A 14,998-nucleotide genomic window follows, 5' to 3' on the forward strand; every position below is an offset into this window, starting at 1 on the left:
TTTGTCACTCTAATTCTGACAAAACCCCCCCAAATATTGAGCAGACAATAGTGTAAAAGGATATCATTCAATGCACAACATGGTGAACATCCAAATAGTGCAAGAGTACATTGTTTGGGTAATGGGATGATTCAAAGCAGTGCTTTGTTTGTGATGGTATGTACTGGCACCTCTAAGAAATTAAAAAAATAGATATTATAATTTTTTTATGTTTTTATATTTACCAAAAAATCAGTAAAATTTAAAAAATAAAATGTATTAATTAAATTATGTGGTTAGTCCTTTAAAGAAATGCAGTCAATATTTTAATTTGGGGACCACATCAATTTGCATACAAAAACCTCCCAGCATCATTTTCGTGACCAGATATTTTGTTGATGTTGATTGTAGGATTTGTATTGGGGGATAAAACAGCCTGTCCCACTTGCATGCGATTGCATGCGTTTGGCTCAACCAAACGTGGTCGCTTGAGGCGTACGGGCACCGTATGTCCGTGCGGGGCCGGTCCCACTTAGAAGCGCAGAGTTGTGCGGGGCTGGTCCCGACATCGCGCGGAGCTCCGAAATTCTGACAGTGTCCGAAATCTTTGCGCGTCAACGGCCTGTCGACACGCAGACGCATTGCGGTCGTACACAGCGTCTTGATGGCGTTAGCAGTGCCTTGACGGTGTACGCAGTGTCTTGATGGCGAATGCCTAGCCCGTGGCGTTGCGCGATAACTTCACCGCCTGCGTGGCGTTGCATGATGACGTCACCGCCCGACGCTGTGCGATGCCCAAATTCAGTCAATCCGCCTCCTACCCAGCTGATTGGTGACTATGACGCGTATTTAGCGTGTACTTAGCATGTACTTAGCGCAAACTTCACGTGAACTCTGCTTCCGTTTGGTCGCGCCAAACGCATGCAATCGCATGCAAGTGGGACAGGCCCTTTAGCAGCATATAGGACAACGATCGGCCATGGATACCAACACCTTTCTGTCTACAAGAAAGATATTGACCCAGAGTAACAGTAACCCATGCCGCCTTGGGAGGGTCCTAAACCCAATATGCACTAACTTCAAGTAGCACTTGTATCCCCTCCCTCTCTGACCCTCCCCCACCCTAGTCGTCATAGTAGTTTCACAGTCGTCCTGCTTAGTTTCACTGTTTGTGTTACTCATTATCACCTTCTCCACAGCCAACATGGACCATTGTGGGCTCCACCTTTCCTTGATCATTGCTGCTGGCTTTGATTTGTCATTTTGCATACCTTTCATTCATTTGCTATTTGTTCCTTTTCATATGTCTCATTTCCCCCTCCACCCACTCTCAGTTGGAAGAAGGGTCTCGACCCGAAACTTCACCAATTCCTTTTCTCCAGAGATGCTGCCTGACCCGTTGTGTTACTCCAGCATTTTTGTGCCTATTTTGAAAATGCACAAATATAGGTGATCTAATGCAAGCAGGCATAATAGTTGCCAGCAGTGCTCATGCATCAGAAAAGAAGAAAAAACTCAAATGTTTGTTCTCTTGATCACAATATTCAATTGAATACAGGAATCCACAGATACACATAATATTGAGCAAAGACAGCTAGGTTGTTACAATCTCCTGTGTTGGAATAATCTGCTATTGTCATCTGTTGAACAAGACTCAAAATCAAGGTTTTATTGTGTCTCTGATACAGATGTAAAAGTTCACAGACTATTTCAAACAAAAATAAGGGAAACATTCCAGTGACATGCCCAATATAAATCCCTCAATCACCATCAACAAAACATATGCTCACTGACATGTTGCTGGGAGCTTCTTGTGTGCAAATTGACGTGTACCACGCATTTCTAATGGTATTATGTTGGCTATGAAGTACCTTGGACCTCCCTTGAGGTTTTGAGATATATAAATGGGACTTATTGGACACCTAAAAAAGCCAAAAAAAAAACAGAGAGGGCTTGTCATCTTTGATACCTTCATAGCAAAAGGATTTGAGTATAGGAGCAGGGAGGTTCTACTGCAGTTGTACAGGGTCTTGGTGAGACCACACCTGGAGTATTGTGTACAGTTTTGGTCTCCTAATCTGAGGAAGTACATTCTTGCCATAGAGGGAGTACAGAGAAGGTTCACCAGACTGATTCCTGGGATGTCAGGACTTTCATATGAAGAAAGACTGGATAGACTCGGCTTGTACTCGCTAGAATTTAGAAGATTGAGGGGGGATCTTATAGAAACTTACAAAATTCTTAAGGGGTTGGACAGGCTAGATGCAGGAAGATTGTTCCTGATGTTGGGGAAGTCCAGAACAAGGGGTCACAGTTTAAGGATAACGGGGAAGTCTTTTAGGACCGAGATGAGAAAACATTTTTCACACAGAGAGTGGTGAATCTCTGTAATTCTCTGCCACAGAAGGTAGTTGAGGCCAATTCATTGGCAATATTTAAGAGGGAGTTAGATGTGGCCCTTGTGGCTAAAGGTATCAGGGGGTATGGAGAGAAGGCAGGTACAGGATACTGAGTTGGATGATCAGCCATGATCATATTGAATGGCGGTGCAGGCTCGAAGGGCCGAATGGCCTACTCCTGCACCTATTTTCTATGTTTCTATGTTTCTATACCAAAGGAATGCCCAAGAAGAAAAATTACAATGTTTTCATTCAGTCCTACTTGCCTCTTGCATGAAGAGCAATCATTTGACAGAGTACTGGTTGGTTGTGAATGATTACTGGAGCTGCCCATTCCAGCAACTTCAGAAGAAAGATGAATGTGAGGATGAAATTGTTTCACTGCCCAGCCACCATCTGTGGAAAGAAGAGATAAGTTTACATGTGTTGGAAATAACTGCAGATGCTGGTTTAGATCGAAGGTAGACTCAAAATGCTGGAGTAACTCAGCAGGTCAGGCAGCGCCTCTGGAGAAAAGGAATGGGTCACATTTCAGGTCAAGACCCTTCTGCAGACAGAACATGTCAGCTTAAGCCTTGCTTCACCTGAAGTGGCAGTTTTTTGGTAATTCCACAGAAATGTGCTTGCTTGCAACATCTTCTGTTTTCATTCCTGATCTGTAAGGTTTGCAGCTGTTGGAAACCTCAGCTGCGCCTTTTTAACTCACTAGTAATTGCTCTATAATCTCCTCCAGCCCTATAACCCGAGGAGGCACTTGAATTCCATTCATTCTGGCCTTTTGATCTTTTCAAAAATGAACTGCTCAAGGCAGCTGAGCCTTGATCAGCTGAAGAGTTCAGAACTGGAGATAGAAAGCTGGAATAACTCAGCGGGACAGGCAGCATCTGTGGAGAGAAGGAATGGGTGACGTTTCAGGTCGGGACCCTTCTTCAGACTAGCAGTTTGACGAACCTCTTCTAGTCTGAAGAAGAGTCTCAACCCGAAACGTCACCCATTCCTTCTCTCAAGAGATGCTGCCTGTCCCACTGAGTTACTCCAGCTTTTTGTGTCTATGTTTGATTTAAACCAGCATCTGCGGTTCCTCTATGAAGAAAGACTGGATAGACTCGGCTTGTACTCGCTAGAATTTAGGGGATTGAGGGGGGATCTTATAGAAACTTACAAAATTCTTAAGGGGCTGGACAGGCTAGATGCAGTAAGATTGTTCCCGATGTTGGGGAAGTCCAGGACAAGGGGTCACAGTTTAAGGATAAGGGGGAAATCCTTTAAGACCGAGATGAGAAAAACATTTTTCACACAGAGAGTGGTGAATCTCTGGAATTCTCTGCCACAGATGGTAGTTGAGGCCAGTTCATTGGCTATATTTAAGAGGGAGTTAGATGTGGCCCTTGTGGCTAAAGGGATCAGGGGGTATGGAGAGAAGGCAGGTACGGGATACTGAGTTGGATGATCAGCCATGATCATATTGAATGGCGGTGCAGGCTCGAAGGGCCGAATGGCCTACTCCTGCACCTATTTTCTTTTTTTTTCACTTAAATTTTTATTGATTTTTAAGAGATATTTTCAAAACAGTGCAACACCATCACCATAAATAAAACAAATAAAACAAAGTAAGAAAAACAGCAATCAAAATAAAAAAATAAGTAGATCGGGCACCTATTTTCTATGTATCTATGTATCTAAGATACTTTAACTTTGAGATGCTCCTTAAAACCTACCTATTTTACAAGCTTTTTGCAGCTTGCTGATGCCTTTGGGAAACACATTTTTGCCATGTACAAAGAACAATGTAAAAAACAGTTATCATTGTTTTTATTTCTCTCTCTCAGCTGTTCTAATACTTCAGTTTCGCCCAGTTAATCCTGGGCCCGCATAGCGTCTTTAACTTGGTCTCTTAAAAATTGCACTCACAAATCAAAGAAGTTATTTATTTTAATTTTGAGCTGCACAATGGAACACATCCATTATTGAGGCCCCAGTTAAACATGAACAAGCCAGGCGGCCAATCAGTTTTATATGCTGTAAATGATTGTGTTAGGGCATTAAAAAGGGGGGAAATTGGGATATTAGGACATTTAAAATGACACTTACAAGGCAAAAGGTTGTCTTGTGTTTGTGGGTAAAAGCCAGCTTGGTTTGTTGTATGAATGTGACTGTTGTGAGAGATGTGAGGGTTGCTGCTTCCTGACTTGCTTGTTGCAGTATGTTCAACAGCTGGAATTGCAGTTCTCTGATAGTGTCAGTGCATTCTTACCCTACGCTGTAATCAAACCCTCAATTTCATTTTAAAATGACTGTTATTTCAAGTTCTTTTTACAATAAAGTCTGTATTCAATCAGGATTTTTTTTTTTAAGTCAGTCCCAAAACTTAAAAGAGAGCATTCAAACATTAATTCCCTCTTCCTGAAATAGAACTGGTCACACAAAATTGCCTGGTTTCCTTGCTTTCCCAGACTCAGGGTAGGAAATTTGGATCAGTACTGCTGTTTATTTTGGTACCATGGTAGCTGTTTGGAGACCGAAATTGTGCAAATGTGTATGCATTTCGGCCTTGAAAATTAAATTGCAGATGCTGGAAATCTAAGACAAAAACTGAAAATGCTGGAAGCACCTAGCAGGTCAGGCTGCATCTGCGGAAAGAAAAACAGAATTAACTTTTCAGATAGAAGAGCTTCGTGACTTCTTCTTTGAATTGTGCCAGTGACTAAGGTTAAATAGTGCTTGTGTGATGGCTTGCGCAGACAAAGTCTGTGCATCTTCTTGCACAGCATGGAAAGAAGTGCTGAATAGCTGTTTCTATTACTTTGATTCCATGTTACTGCACCAACGACTCTAGTGCAGCAGAAATATGCTCTGTAGATAGCTCACTCTATAAAACGCTCATTTAAAATTCCAGTCTTGTTTTGGAACTCAGCCCTTCAACAAATAATCTGATTGAACATATATGCTTAAACATGTTGTAGAGGGTGCGGTAGAGGATTAAACATGTTGTAGAGGGTGCGGTAGAGGATTAAATGTGTTGTAGAGGGTGCGGTAGAGGCATTCTTTGGAGAGGATGCAGAAGAGGATTACCAGACCACTGCATGGATTAGGCGGTATTAGCTATAACGAGAGATTGGTCAAATTTGGATTGATGTTTCTGAAAGGCCGGAGGTTGAGGGAAGAACTGATAGAAGTATATACAATTTTACAGTAAGAGGCATTGATAGGGTAGTCAGTCCAAACTTTTTTCTCAGGGTGTCAAAGACTATGAACGAGCTGCCAGAGGAACTAGTCGAGACAGGTACTATGACAACAATTAAAAGGGATATGGGCCAAATGCAGGCAGATAGGACAGATGTGGATGGGCCATCTTGGTCGGCATGGGCAAGTTGGTGTGAAGAGCCTATTTCCATGCTGTGTGACCCTGTAACAATATGATTAAAGGTAAAACATGCAAAGTTTAAAGGGGATGTTTTCAGGCAAGTTTTTTTTTTACAGAGGGTGGTGAGTACCTGGAACGCGGTGCCAGGGGTAGTTGTGGAGCCAGATATGATAGTGGTGTTTAAGAGGTTTTTGTATAGACATGGATATGCAGAGAATGGAGGGATATGGATCATGTGTAGGCAGAAGAGAATAGTTTAACTTGGCATCATGTTTAGCACAGATATTGTCAGTGGAATAACCCGTTCCTGTGTTGTACTTTTCCATGTTCTACTTTATATGTTCCCAGTCGCAGCAGAATCCAGCACTATTTGGAGGGACCATTCACTCCTTAACTGCACTGGTTAGCAGCCAGTCAATTTCTGCCATAATTGTGCAAACATTTGTATTTTCCAGAGTTGTTTTACATCTATAGTGAATGTTGCGTGAAGTGCTAAGTAATTTTGGCTGGCTTCGAGGCATGTGCACAAAACCAGTTGCTCCTACCTTTGCGGAGCTATCTCCAAGTTGCGGATGACACGAAGCTGGGGGGGCAGTGTTAGCTGTGAGGAGGATGCTTGGAGGCTGCAAGATGACTTGGATGAGTGGGCAAATGCATGGCAGATGCAGTATAATGTGGATAAACCTGAGGTTATCCACTTTTGTGGCAAAAACACGAAAGTAGATTCTTATCTGAATGGTGGCCGATTAGGAAAAGGGGAGATGCAACGAGACCTGGGTGTCATGGTACACCAGTCATTGAAAGTAGGCATGCAGGTGCAGCAGGCAGTGAAGAAAGCGAATGGTATGTTAGCATTCATAGCAAAAGGATTTGAGTATAGGAGCAGGGAGGTTCTACTGCAGTTGCAAAGGGTCTTGGTGAGACCACACCTGGAGTATTGAGTACAGTTTTGGTCTCCTAATCTGAGGAAGGGCATTCTTGCCATAGAGGGAGTACAGAGAAGGTTCACCAGACTGATTCCTGGGATGTCAGGACTTTCATATGAAGAAAGACTGGATAGACTCGGCTTGTACTCGCTAGAATTTAGAAGGGGGGATCTTATAGAAACTTACAAAATTCTTAAGGGGTTGGACAGGCTGGATGCAGGAAGATTATTCCCGATGTTGGGGAAGTCCAGAACAAGGGGTCACAGTTTAAGGATAAAGGGGAAATCTTTTAGGACTGAGATGAGAAAAACATTTTTTACACAGAGAGTGGTGAATCTCTGGAATTCTATGCCACAAAATGTAGTTGAGGCCAGTTAATTGGCTATGTTTAAGAAGGAGTTAGATGTGGCCCTTGTGGCTAAATGGATCAGGGGGTATGGAGAGAAGGCAGGTACAGGATACTGAGTTGGATGATCAGCCATGATCATATTGAATGGCGGTGCAGGCTCGAAGGGCCAAATGGCCTACTCCTGCACCTATTTTCTATGTTTCTATGTTTCTACCTGCAACAATAAGTGTCCACTGTAGAATACTGCATGACTTAAAGAATGAGCAGAAGAACATGTAGAGCAAGGCAGGGATGTTCATCAAGATGTTGAGCAATTAATCACCGACAGTACCTATCTCTCCCTATCCTTCATAAAGGATACTTTCAATAAAACCTACCACAATGCAACCTTAGAGAATGACAAGGAGTGCATTGCTAATAGTCAATATGACCATAAGAATTAAATTTTATGCATTTGTGTTTTTTTCTGACTGGAGCGGAAGATTTGTATTACATCTCACTAGCAGTTTTGTTACTGCTAGATCTCAGTGCTGCTTTTGATACGGTGGACCACAACATACTGCTTGACAGACTGGAGAAGTGGGTGGGACTCTCTGGTTCTGTGCTGGACTGGTTCAAATCTTACTTGAAAGATCGGGATTATTTTGTTTCCCTTGGTAATTTTGAATCAGAACGTACAAAACTCACATGCGGGGTTCCTCAGGGCTCCATTATTGGACCCATTTTGTTCAACATTTATATGCTCCCCCTAGCTCAGATCATAGAGCATTTTAACATATCCTACCACACTTATGCCGATGACACACAACTATATATCGCAATGTCACCACATGACCATAGTCCCCTACACTCACTGAGCCAGTGTGTCAAACATATCAATGAGTGGATGAACCAGAACTTCCTCCAGCTCAATGCTAATAAGACAGAAATTATTGTCTTTGGTCCCAAAAAAACAAGGCTAGAGGTGAGTGCTCAACTCGACTCAATTGCACTGAAAACCACAGACAAAGCCAGAAACCTTGGTGTAGTTATGGACTCGGATTTGAATTTTAACAGCCATATAAAGACCATTACCAGATCTGCCTATTACCATCTAAAAATATTGCAAGAATCAAGGGATTTCTGTCCAAAGAAGACACTGAAAAACTTGTTCATGCATATATTTTTAGTAGGTTAGATTATTGTAATGGCATCTTTACAGGTCTCAATAAAAAATCAATTAAACAACTGCAGCTTATCCAAAATGCCGCTGCCAGAGTCTTGACCAACACCAAGAAAATGGACCACATTACACCTGTCCTTAAATCTTTGCACTGGCTCCCTGTGTGTAAGAGGATAGATTTTAAAGTTCTGTTACTGACCTACAAGGCACTGAATGGTCTTGGTCCAAAATACATCTCTGACCTACTTGTTGTATATGAGGCGCCTTGACTCCTCAGGTCTTCAGGGACAGGTTTACTCTGTGTTCCCAGGGTCAGAACTAAAAAGGCTGAAGCAGCATTGGGTTTTTATGCTCCACACCTGTGGAACAAGCTCCCTGAACACCTGAGGTGTGCACAGACTGTAAGCGCATTTAAATCAGGCCTAAAAACACTGTTGTTTACTATAGCTTTTCCATAACCCGACATGCAGGTAATCTTAACCGTCTAATTTTAACCCTTTTATGTGCTTTTTAAAATCGTTTTATTGTTTCATTGACGTTGTTTTATTATTCATACATTTGTCGTATTGCTTATTTTGCAATTTTTAATTATTGACTATTTTATTTTTTCTTTCCTGTAAAGCACCTTGAATTGCTGCTTGCACGAATGGTGCTATACAAATAAATTTGCCTTGCCTTGCCTTGCCTAGCCACACACTGTTGGGCCAGAAAACCACTAACTCTCTCCTTTCAAATAGACCCGAAGTGCATCTCACTTTCTCTTGCAACAGTCTTGATGTTGTTGCACCCTTCCCCATGGTGCAGAGTGTCATTGGCTATATATTAATTTCTTTGTAACCACTGCAGATCAATTGTGCCCTAAACTTGGATGAACTGAGGTCCCGCATCCTCAGCACTAATCTACCAAGAGCAATTTGTGCGGGTTGGGGCGAAACAGAGGCGCAGTAATAGAGTTGCTTCCTTACAGCGCCAGAGACCTAGGTACAATCCTGACTACAGATGCTGCCTGTATGGAGTTTGTACCTTTTCCCTGTGAATGTATGATTTTCTCTGGGTGTTCCGCTTTCCTCCCATACTCCAAAGACATACAGTCTTGCAGATTAATTGTTCGGAAATGCTAGCGTGTAGTGTTAGTGAACGGGATGATCGCTGGTCGGCACGGACTGTTTCCACCCTGTCTCGCTAGCGTTTAAAGCACTGTACAGATCACTGGACTGCTGTGACTGACACCATGCAATCCCCTTTTGTACTTCATAATCCACAACCATGATGGCAGCAGTCTGATTATGCAGTACAGGTCTCGGGTATGATCCACCTGGATCCTATTTGAATTGTGGGAACTGCGACATCGGTCGTGGTTGGGTGCTAACCTCTAGTGCACCCTCCCCAATGAATGTTGGAAGGAATGGCTTGAATCTCCACGTAAGGCACTGGGTCACAATGTTGCCCAATATTGCGTCGATGCCTTTGGTTTCTCAGTGAATGAACCATTCTGATGGTCCTACATCGGAAATGTTAAATGTTTCTATATCTCTAGATGCTGATGGACCTGCTGATTGTTTCCTGCATTTCCAGTATCAACCATTTTTCTTTTAATTTTCATGAACCATAGGTATTTCCTCTCTAGACTGTCCCACGCAGAAGTATCCATGTGCCCACTCATGCACTTTAGACTTCAGGGATACAGCACTGAAGCAGGCCTTTGTCAGCACCTACCAAAGATCACCATGGACTCCAGCACTATCCCACACACTAGGGGCATTTCATAATTTTTTTACCAAAGCCAAATAACCTCCAAATCTGTGTATCTTTGGAGTGTGGGAGGAAACTGGTGCACCCAGAGAAAACCAACGTGGTCACTGGGAGAATGTGCAAACTCCTTACAGACAGCACCCGTGGTCAGGATCGAACCTGGGTCTCTGGTGCTGTAAGGCAGCAACTCTACCGCTGGGCCGCCAGTGTCCCATCTCCATAGAACTGTCAGGTGAGGTATCCTTCAGTTTACTAACCATTTATGCAAGGTGGCTCATATACAAATCCTAGGACTATAGATTTGTGCGGTTGCATTATCTGAGGACAGCTACAAGTGGGAAGTCGAGTGGTGGTGCACCTTTCTCATCACTACCTTCCTGCTGTACTTGCACTAGCTGGCCTGACTGCAATGCTTGGCTGTCTGGAAGCAGGACAGCTTGAGGCATGACCCACAGTGCAGTAACTGGCTGTGGGAGCAAGCTGCAATTTGTTTGCTTGAACTGTTCACACTTTCTCCATGAGGGAGAAGTGGAAACACACAAAAGTCAGGCAAATGCAGGGTGTTGAATGTATCCTCAATAAGGATTGTATCATAGTTGTATAGTAGGTTATTACATGTTTGTATTGTATTATGGTGGTGGGTTCTGGCTTGTTTTATTGTAATGTCAATATTATTTTTAATAATTGAATAAATTTTTTGATAAAAAAAAAAAAAAAAAAAAAAAAGCTGGTTACGCGGTGTTTGAATATCTAAAGGGGCTGCTCCTTGCCTTCTGGCTGCATTTATCACCCACCATCCTCATCTTTGGACACCCTGTGCGTAGGGGAGAGGGTAGGGCTGAAGATGTCCTGGTTGGGTTGCTCCTGGGCCTGGCCAAGCTGGCCATCCGCGAGTCACGGCGCCAGACGGTGGAGGGCTCTACCCGAGCCGGCTGCCTGCCCCTTTTCCGGGGATACGTCCGTGCCCGGGTGCGGATGGAAAGGGAATACGCCCTGTCTACGGGCACCCTGAGGGAGTTCCGGGACCGCTGGGCACCGAGGGGGGTTGAATGTATCCTTGACAAGGATTGCAATATAATTGTTTAGCAGTTGCTGAGCATATTTGTTCGTCTTGTATTATGGTGGTTTTTTGTTTTATTGTAGTGTCAATACTATTTTAATATTTGAATAAATATTTTTGATTTAAAAAAAAAAAAAAAAAAAAAAAAAAAAGTCAGGCAAAAGTGCTGTTTGACAGTGGCTGCTGCTGCTTGGGGCATCACAGAGTGGGATGTGGCATTAGAAAGATGCACAAACAGACTATCCTGACAATCACAGGATCTATGCATTGGTGAAATAAGGTACGTTATTTTATCCCTCTGAGCACACGAGATGTTTAAAAAATGTCACAGGTACAGGCTGTTTCCAAATGAAGCAAATATAAATAAATCTGACCAAACTGAGGTGAAAGCTTTAAATTCAGTTCTCAGTGCATTAAGGGCACAGTTGTACTGCAGACCAGCTTAGAAGAGTTTTAACGTGGAATTCATCACTTCACATAAACTTAAATAAATGAGCTGTTCATGCAGCACAACGATAGCTTCTTATTTCTCTTCAATCTGCCACTGCATCAGGATTGGAGATGCAGGCATTGCTTGTACAGGGTCTTGGTGAGACCACACCTGGAGTATTGCGTACAGTTTTGGTCTCCTAATCTGAGGAAATACATTCTTGCCATAGAGGGAGCACAGAGAAGGTTCACCAGACTGATTCCTGGGATGGCAGGACTTTCATATGAAGAAAGACTGGATAGACTCGGCTTGTACTCGCTAGAATTCAGAAGATTGAGGGGGGATCTTATAGAAACTTACAAAATTCTTAAGGGGTTGGACAGGCTAGATGCAGGAAGATTATTCCCGATGTTGGGGAAGTCCAGAACTAGGGGGTCACAGTTTAACGATAAGAGGGAAGTCTTTTAGGACAAAGATGAGAAAATCATTTTTTACACAGAGAGTGGTGAATCTGTGGAATTCTCTGCCACAGAAGGTAGTTGAGGCCAGTTCATTGGCTATATTTAAGAGGGAGTTAGATGTGGCCCTTGTGGCTAAAGGGATCAGGGGGTATGGAGAGAAGGCAGGTACAGGATACTGAGTTGGATGATCAGCCATGATCATATTGAATGGCGGTGCAGGCTCGAAGGGCCGAATGGCCTACTCCTGCACCTATTTTCTATGTTTCTATGTTTCTATAAGGTCACTGCCGACACGAAATATAGCAAGAATCACTGACGCCATCTGTATCTTCACGTGGCTTCCTGAATCAATTCTGGTGGAAGTGAAAAGATGAAAAACAAACTCTATATGCGGGGGTGGGGAGGCAGGCAGGTTTGACGCAGGATGGGTGGTTGAAATTTAAAAAAAAATCTATCTTCTCAAATGCCCCACCTCTGATCTTAGCAGCGGTGGAAGGAGGGGTGGGGGATCTAAATAGCTCCCTAGGATGTGTCATAAGGTCATAATGTCATGTGATCGCAGAAATAGGCCATTTGGCCCATCAAGTCTGCTCTGGCTGATCTATCCCTCCCTCTTAACCCCATTCTCCTGCCTTCTCCCCATAACCCCTGTAATTAGGCAGTGAACTTCAGATTTGACCCACTTTTCTATGAAACAATGGCATGCAATGAACTCTGATGGTACAGGCAGCTGCAGGAAGGTAGATTTTGCTTCAAGAATACATTTAAAAGCTCCTCAGACAGGTATATGGATAGGAAAGGTTTAGAGGGATATGGGCCAAAGGGGACTAGTGTAGATGGGGCATCTGAGTGGTCATGGATGAGTTGGGCCGCAGGGCCTGTTTCCATGCTGCATGACTTTAGGACTAAGAAAAATATGTTATTTTGACCAGGAGGAATATGATCACTTCCCAATCCTCCTGAGTAAACCTGTGACATGGATGAGCCCAACACAATCATGTTCTTACATAATTGTAAGACAGCATTTGAAGAACTGTGTGCAGTTTTGGTCTCCTTATTTAAGAAAGTTTATAGAAAATACAGCAAAGGTTGTACTGTTGTATAATGGACAACTACGTCTGCATTCATTCGAGTTTAAAAGAATGAGAGGGGATTTAATTGAAATGTGGGAAATACTGACATAAATAGACAGATGAGATGCTCGTTAGATATTTCTACAGGCTGAGAGGTAGGGCAGAGGTCTGAAAGGAGATCTGGATTTTGGATAAGTCACTGAGGACTATGATGAAGAAAAACACCTTCATTTAGAGGACATTGAACCTTTGGTATTCTCTGCCACAATAGGTGAGGGAGGCCAATTTGCTGAATACTTCAAAATAAAAAGAGACACAAAATATCACGGACGTGGGGAAAGTGTATGAATGACAGCCTCGCCTCCAGTCTGTCTGTCCTTTGCATTTATTTTTTATTTTTAGCGTGCTTAAAAAGTTTGTGTTAATGTTCTCCGGTTTATTTTATGTGGGGGGTGGGGAGGGGGGTTGGGGGTAAACTTTTTTTCAATCTCTAACCTTGCCGGAGAATGCGATTGTTTTCCGGGTCGTATCTCCGGTCGCTCTGCGGCCTAACATCGTGGAGCTGGAGGCCTTGCTCGGGATTGACTTTGCGCCTCATCACAGGGCGTGGACTTACCATCGGAGCCAATTCCTTACCTGGGATCGACGCTCCAACCATGGCCTGAGGACTTTAACATCAAGGAGCTCGCAGTCTTGGGAGAAACTGAGTCGAGAAGCTCCAAAACCGTACGATGTTCAACGAGCCCTGGCCCGAGGTAGATCGCCCGGTGCGGGGGAGCTCAGATTCCCCCCCCGCCCCCCCCCAGATGCAGGAGCTTGATCGACCGCTGGCTATGGGAGTAAGATCGTATTGTCAACGGAAGGTTAGAGGCCCCCGACTGCTGGAGGACACAGAAGGGAAGAGATTGAACTTTTTTTCGCCTTCCATCACGGTGAGGAATGTGAAGTAAGTAAGTAAATAAGTTTATTGGCCAAGTAATCACATACAAGGAATTTGCCTTGGTGCTGCGCCCACAAGTAACAACATGACATACAGTGATAATTACGAATGACTCAGAAAACACTAAACATTTATAATAATAAAACATTAATGATAAAACACCATTGATCAAGCATGTGAACCAACAAAATACCAGATCAAAGGGAGGCTACAGATTTTTGGCTGTCACTTGAGTCACTGTGATGGATATTTATGTTAAAATGTATTTTGTGTGTTCTGTTGTTTTTGTTAGTATAATGTATGGTAAATCAAATTCCTCGTATGTGGCTAATAAAGTATGACTGTGATATGGTTCTGAGATTGAGAATCAGCCATGATTGACTTTGAATGGCAGAGCAGATTCTGTGTGTCAAATGCTCCCATTTTCTATGTCCGTGTGTTTAAAAAAAAGATACATATATCATTTCCAGGAGGAACCTGAGATATAAAAAAAATCTCCGTAAAAATCTTGGGGCTAACTCAAGAGAGAGTTAGATATAGCTCTTCGGACTGACGGAATCATGTGGTATAGGGAGAAAGTAGGAACTGGGTACTGATTTTGGATGCTCAGCAATGTTCATATTGAATGGCGGTGCTGGCTCGAAGGGCTGAATGGCCTACTCCTGAACCTATTTTCTATGTTTCTAATAATTAAGGAATGAATGGTAATGCAGAGATCCAGAGGAGCAGATCATAGAACGTTTCATCATTCTCTGAACTAACAACAGTCATTAAGCAACGTAGTAAATTCTAAATGACGTGGTTGAAATTATCCCCAGGAAATGATTTTCAGGAGTAGTTTAGGCACAGAACTGGCAAAATATTGGCTACAATTGAACCTTAAGCTGAAGTCCAGTTGAGGAGGCAGTGTCCAGATGAGGCTCCGTTCAGAGGTTGGAGGCTGTGCTACAGGAATGGCTGCTGGAAGGTGATTGGCACTTAAATGCTGCTCGTTCATTATTGAGGAAGTTGAACAGCAATCTGATGCACATGCTTGCAACTAACAATTTCTTTGTCATCTGTTTTGGAATAAGTAGAGCTTTGAAGAAGGCATTTGGCATGCC

This window comes from Amblyraja radiata, chromosome 4 (genome assembly GCF_010909765.2).
Source record: "Amblyraja radiata isolate CabotCenter1 chromosome 4, sAmbRad1.1.pri, whole genome shotgun sequence".
NCBI lineage: Eukaryota > Metazoa > Chordata > Chondrichthyes > Rajiformes > Rajidae > Amblyraja > Amblyraja radiata.